The sequence below is a fragment of the Aethalodelphis obliquidens genome, unplaced genomic scaffold (assembly GCF_003676395.1).
Source record: "Aethalodelphis obliquidens isolate GAN/ISIS:26980383/991018 unplaced genomic scaffold, ASM367639v1 scaffold3, whole genome shotgun sequence".
In the NCBI taxonomy this organism is placed as follows: domain Eukaryota; kingdom Metazoa; phylum Chordata; class Mammalia; order Artiodactyla; family Delphinidae; genus Aethalodelphis; species Aethalodelphis obliquidens.
Window position 1 is genome coordinate 30776525 of NW_020837947.1, and position 6332 is coordinate 30782856.

The window sequence follows — 6332 nt, forward strand, 5'->3', positions numbered from 1 at the left end:
CTCTTTGGCTTAGAAAGCCAGAGATAACCACTCTCGGGTTCGCTGGCCCTTGCTACTTCCAGATGCAGAGATTCATGTTGCCTGGGCAACAGAGGTGAAAGCTTTCCCTCACCCAGCTGAGCAATAGATGATCCTTATCTTACCAGCCTCCCTTCCCCATGTGTATCTTAAATATTAATTTCCTTATAACTCTTTTGACTTTATGTGAACCACTCTCAGCATGGTGGACCTACCATATTGTCTGATCAGGTCCCTTTCCTGTTCCGGGAAAATCACCCAAACCCCATTGTGTGTCTATACAAGGATTAGCCTCTTCTTACTCCAGTTACCTTGGTCACAGCTGACTGGCTCAGGGATAACACTTAATCTCCAGTTGGGCCATTAGAGTCATTTTCCAGTTTTCTAACTGGACTTGAGGGGAAAAAATCCAGTAATCCTTGTTATGGGTGGAATTGTGCTAAGGGTATTTCTTTGATTTTCTCAAATTTGTGAATTTTCCAGTTTTCCTCCTGTTATTGATTTCTAGTTTTATTCCATTGTGATCAGAGAAGATACTTTGGATGATTTCAAACTTAAAATTTTTACTGAGACTTGTTTTGTATTCTAACATATGGTCTATCTTAGAAAATGTTCCAAATGCACTTGAGAAAAAATGTGTATTCTGCTTGCTTGGGTGGAGCGTTATATATGTCTCTCAGGGCAAGTTTGTTTATAGTGCTGTTCAAATCTTCAGTTTCCTTATTGATCTTCTGTTTAGTTGTTCAGTCCATTATAGAAAGTAGGATATGGAAGCACTCACCTTTTTTGGGGGGGGCTGCATTGGGTCTTCGTTGCTGCGCTCGGGCTTTTCTCTAGTTTCAGCAAGCTGGGGTTACTCTTTGCTGTCGTGGGCGGGCTTCTCAGTGGCTTCTCTTGTTGCAGAGCAGGGGCTCTAGGCACGTGGGCTTCAGTAGTTGTGTCACGCAGGCTTAGTTGCTCCGCAGCATGTGGGATCTTCCCAGACCAGGGCTCGAACCCATGTCCCCTGCATTGACAGGCGGATTCTTAACCACTGCACCACCAGGGAAGTCCATACTCAGCTATTATTGTAGCTATTATTGTATTTCTCCCTTTAATTCTGTCAATTTTTGCTTCATATATTTTGGGGCTCTGTTGTCAGGTATGTATAATACATTTATAATTGTTATATCTGTTTCATAATGAAGCCTCTCTATACTCATTCAAAAACTTAAAGAGATGCCCAGGAAATCTAATAATAGATTGCGTAGCTCTATTCTTGCAGTTCAACATTTAACATAATATTTGGGGTATATATAGTAGTTGCCCTAATGTGCAAGGTCTAGAAGCTTTTGTATAGTTAATTAATTTACATAAAGGAATTTTTTTACACAGGAAAAGAAAAAGATTAAGACAATGAAATGGATTTCTAATCAAATCTGAAATGAAAATCAGTTATAGAAATGCCTACAGAACTTCCTCTTTTGTGAAAATGTTATACTATGCAATTTATACATATACAAAAGATTTTATATATATACAAAAGATTCTTTGTAAGGCACCACTCACAGTAGATGAAATTTATGTATGTAAATGCCTGTCATGATGTTCTTAGTAATTTTGTAATCCAAAAAATGAATCTTCTATAAAGTATTTTTTAAAGTGCATTTTCTAGTTCTCTATCATGAAAAAGTAATTTGCTCTAGTTCTAGATAGTGAAAAATAAAAAAACAACTGCTCTGCTCTGTTCCTTTGCTGCTTCTTTATAGTGTTCTCCTGTGTAATTGATCCCAGTGCCCAGATGTTAAGGCTGCTATTTCTTCAAAACTTTAAAGGATGTGGAAGATTAGTTGTCTGTGCTTTTGATTCCTGTCAGAAAATTTCAATAGGTGGGTTAATAAGCCTGAATGAGTCAGAGAATCTTTAAATAAGAAGACAAGTAAAGTTAGAAGCTATAAAGCAGCTTTAAAAAAAAAAGGTAAATATAAAAATTAAAAGTCCCATTTGATGTTAAATTATGGACCATATTCTGGTGCTGCAAAGGTGGGAATAATTCCCAGGCTCACAAAGGGCATAGATGATTCATTAAGATACAATGATGTGACATACTTTTCCTTACAATCTGCTCAGTCTTTAATTCCTCCATTTGGAAATGCACTGTCCCCTCCCTGGAACAGTAATGAAACAAGAGAGGCTAGATATAGTGAGTAGCCTAATTCTTCCCTTGTCTGTCACCACCTCTCCCAACACACACACACACACATACACACATCATTTCTAATTAACCCTCATGGGAGTGAGAAATTGCTCCAGAAACAGGCTGGCTCTGGGCCAGGGTTTCCATCACCAGATTTGGGGCTGGGGAGGGACGTGAGAGTGGGCTGCCCTGCAAAGGAACAAGTGGGTCGATCTGAGGAGAGGACAGGTGGCCTGAATCCTCCAGGGCCCTGCTGAGCTGCAGCTGACCCATGCTGCCAAAAAAGCAGGTAGATATAGAGATCAAGATCAGAGAGACCCCGGCTGACATGTTCTGATGGGGAAAAGGAGAGCTGGGGACTGGCCAAGCCTATGTAGGCAACATGGACATTTATATAACACATTACAGTTTATGAGCGCTTTCATCTTCAATATGCCATTTGATTTTAAGCAACTGAATTATGTAAGAGGCAGATAATATTCTTATTCCCGGATAATATAAGTATCCCCATTTATTCTCATAAATGAAGAAATTGAGGCTTACCAGATATCACAATTTTAGTGAGGACAGAGCTATAACTCAAACCTACATCAGTTCATCCTCTTAAGCTTGCGTTGTTTGGAATATCAGCCCCCAATAGACCTAATAGGTTAGCTTCAGATCAAAACACAATGCAATAAATTCAACTCTTCCAGTATGGCTGGAGCTGAGTTTGTGATGCAGGCGGATGGTAAGCGGTTTGGCCGGGCTCATAAGCTGTTTTCAAGAACTTATAATTTATTCTAAACGCAGTGGGGGCTTCCCTGGTGGCACGGTGGTTAAGAATCCTCCTGTCAATGCAGGGAACACGAGTTCAAGCCCTGGTCCAGGAAGATCCCACATGCCGCGGAGCAACTAAGCCCGTGCACCACAACTACTGAGCCTGAGCTCTAGAGCCTGTGAGCCACAACTACTGAGCCCGTGTACCACAACTACAGAAGCCCTCACGCCTAGAGCCCATGCTCTGCAACAAGAGAAGCCACTGCAATGAGAAGCCCACGCGCAGCAACAAACACCCAACACAGCCAAAAAATAAATAAATAAATTTTAAAAAATAATAAAATCTGTGAACTTAAAAAAAAGAAAAAGGCAATGGGAAGGATGTATTCAAGTTTGTATTTCACAACAGGGATCAGCAGTCTATGCATCAGAAGCCAAACCTGGTTCACTGCCTGTTTCATAACTAGTTTTATTAAGCCACATTTATGCCTATTTATTTTCATATTGTCTATGGCTGATGTCGTGTTACAAAGGTAGATTTGAATAGTTGCAACAGAAATCATAGGGTTCTCTCTAAGATAATTACTATTGGCCCTTAACAGAAAACGTTGGCTGGCTGTTTCGGAGAGATCTCTGACTGTGATGTTGATTAGAGGGAACAAAGATGAGACACAGTAGCCCAGCCAGAAGTCTACTTCAAAAGTTTAGTGAAAGGGCTTCCCTGGTGGCGCAGTGGTTGAGAGTCCGCCTGCCGATGCCGGGGACGCAGATTCGTGCCCCGGTCCGGGAAGATCCCACATGCCGCGGAGCGGCTGGGCCCGTGAGCCATGGCCGCTGAGCCTGCGCGTCCGGAGCCTATGCTCCGCAACAGGAGAGGCCACAACAGTGAGGCCTGTGTACTGCGAAAAAAAAAAAAGTTCAGTGAAAGATGACAAGAATCTGAAGTAGGTTTGGGGCAATGGCAATGATCTCAAAGATCTGATGTGAGGATTCTAAAGGACTTGGAGCCTGGATATGTAATTTGAGGAGCTGGAAAGATAAGAATGATTCCAATTACACTATTAGATTTTTTTTAAGACAGTAATTGATGGCGCAGGATTAGATTCTTCACCCAGAAAGAGCATAAAGAGTGAGAGAAAAGGTCCCAGGCAGAACCTCAAAGAATGTAGATGTATAAACACTGGGCAAACAGAGAGACGCATCTGAGAAAATTAAGGAGTTCCCAGACAGGTGAGAGGACAGCCGAGGGTCAGTAGTGTCAAACACGCCACTGGATGGAGGTGAGGACCCAAAACTTGCCATTGGATTTGTCTAGAAGGAGCAGTTGCTATGGAAAGGCAAGAGGCATACCCCAGACTTTGGTGGGCAGAGAAATGGCAGAGAGGTGAGGAAGTGGGGAGAGAAATAGACACAACATTTACAAATGCTTGATTTGGAAGGGAAAGGTGGAGATAGACAGGCAGCTGCGGGGAAACCTAAGACTGAGCAACAGTTTCATTTTTTTGTTCTTTGTCTTTTACTAAAGGAACTCTGTGAGCAAGTTTAGATAATGAGGATGAGCCTGTAAAGAGAGAAACTGAAGATACAGGGGTCAGTGAGGCTGACTGATGGAGGATGGCTGCCACAGAGGCAGGAGGGAAAAATCCAGAGCAAGGAGAAAACAAGATCATTTATTGCAAGTGAAGAAGGATGCCACAGAATAGGTGGTTTGAGAAGTCATTATAGACAATGGCAAAGAGAAAAATAACTAGGGCAGCCCAGAATTGCCAGGCAGAACTAAAGGTCCAACTGAAGATCCATGAGTTGCGTGATTTTCTCCACCAGTGTGAACAGTTTAGGTAGAAAACTAAACACAACATCTCAGGAGTGAGGAGTTGCAATAACTCAATAGTTCAGCTGAGAGAAGTGGTATCTAAAGTCTTTGGTATAAAGGATACATTCTTATCCTTCCACCTCTGAATATTTTTCACTTCTTGAATCAAAGTAGAGTCCCAAAGACTACAATTGTGGACCACAGCAACTTAGCCTCTCATAGAAATGTCTTCACTCAGTTTCAATTAAATTTTCTGGCCTTTCCAAGCTATCCAGAGAGAGGTCCATATGGTGTTGTTCTGGGTTCCTGTTGTAACTTAAAGGGAAATTTTCACAATGTCGGGAGCCCTTGATGTCCTGCAAATAAAGGAGGAATTCACTTAGGTGGCACCAACCTTGACTTCCAAAGGGAACAGTACATCTGCAAAAGGAAAAAATGAGAGCATCTATATTACAAATCTGAAGAGACCCTGGGAGAAGCTTCTGCTGACAGCTCGTGCCGCTGTTGCCCATTGAAACCGGCTAACGTCAGTGTCATATCCTCCAGGAATACCAGCCCGCAGACTGTGCTGAAGTTTGCTGCTGCCACTGCTACTACTCCTATTGCTGGCTGCTTCACTCCTGGAACCTTCACCAACCAGATCCCAGCAGGCTTCCGGGAGCCAAGATTTCCGGTGGTTACTGATCCCAGGGCTGCCCACCAGCCTCTCACGCAGGCACTTACGTTGACCCGCCTACAGTTGCTCTGTGTAACATGGACTCTCCTCCATGCTGTGCAAACGTTGCCACCCAGTACAACAACAGGGAGGGGTGGTGGGTTGCAGCCAGGGAAGTTCTATACATGCGTGGCGTCACCTCCCGTGAACACTCGTGGGAGGTCATGCCTGATCTCTACTTCTACAGAGATCCTGAAGAGATTGCAATAGAATAGTAAGCCACTGATTAAAAGGCTGTGACCAAGGAGGAATTTCAGGGTCAATGGACTGCCTCAGCTCCCTAATTTACTGCTACACAACCTAAGGTTGCACACTGGTCTGAAGGTGTGCATGTGCCCCCGGTGCCTATCCAGCAGTTCCCTGCTGACGCCAGCCACTGAAGACTGGTCTGCCGTTCTTACTGCTCAGGCCACTGGGTAGGTAGGAACAACCACTGAATGGTCTTAAGCTGTTCTTCCACAGACTCTTAAACAGGAAATGAAAATAAGGTTGACAAAAAATAAAGTTTCCAAAAAGAAATTTCTGATTTCTTCTAATCTATCGATTGAAGCCCAACTTCACTGGAAGTTGTAGTAAAGACCCTACGTTGATCCTAAGCTGTGTTAAACCCAAAATTCAAGTGAGTCTGAGGATGTCTGAGACTCTAGCCTGATGGAGGAGACTCTAAAAGTACCTTTATATGAGGGTGAGAGGAGCAAGATGGGAAACACATCTTAAGTGACAAGAGAATCAATGTATTGACGTCTTCAATGTTGATACAACCAACGCTCGCCAATTAGTATTTCACCAAACTCACTGTGAGGCAATGAACACAAGGTATCAGCGTCATTGGTATGAAGAGTTACAATCTG

General features: G+C 42.9%; 1 pseudogene; it reads left to right on the top strand.

Moving 5' to 3' along the window:
• Positions 1-5101: 5101 nt before the first annotated feature.
• LOC113605856 (40S ribosomal protein SA pseudogene) lies at positions 5102-5928 on the top strand (annotated as a pseudogene).
• The last annotated feature ends 404 nt before the right edge of the window (positions 5929-6332 follow it).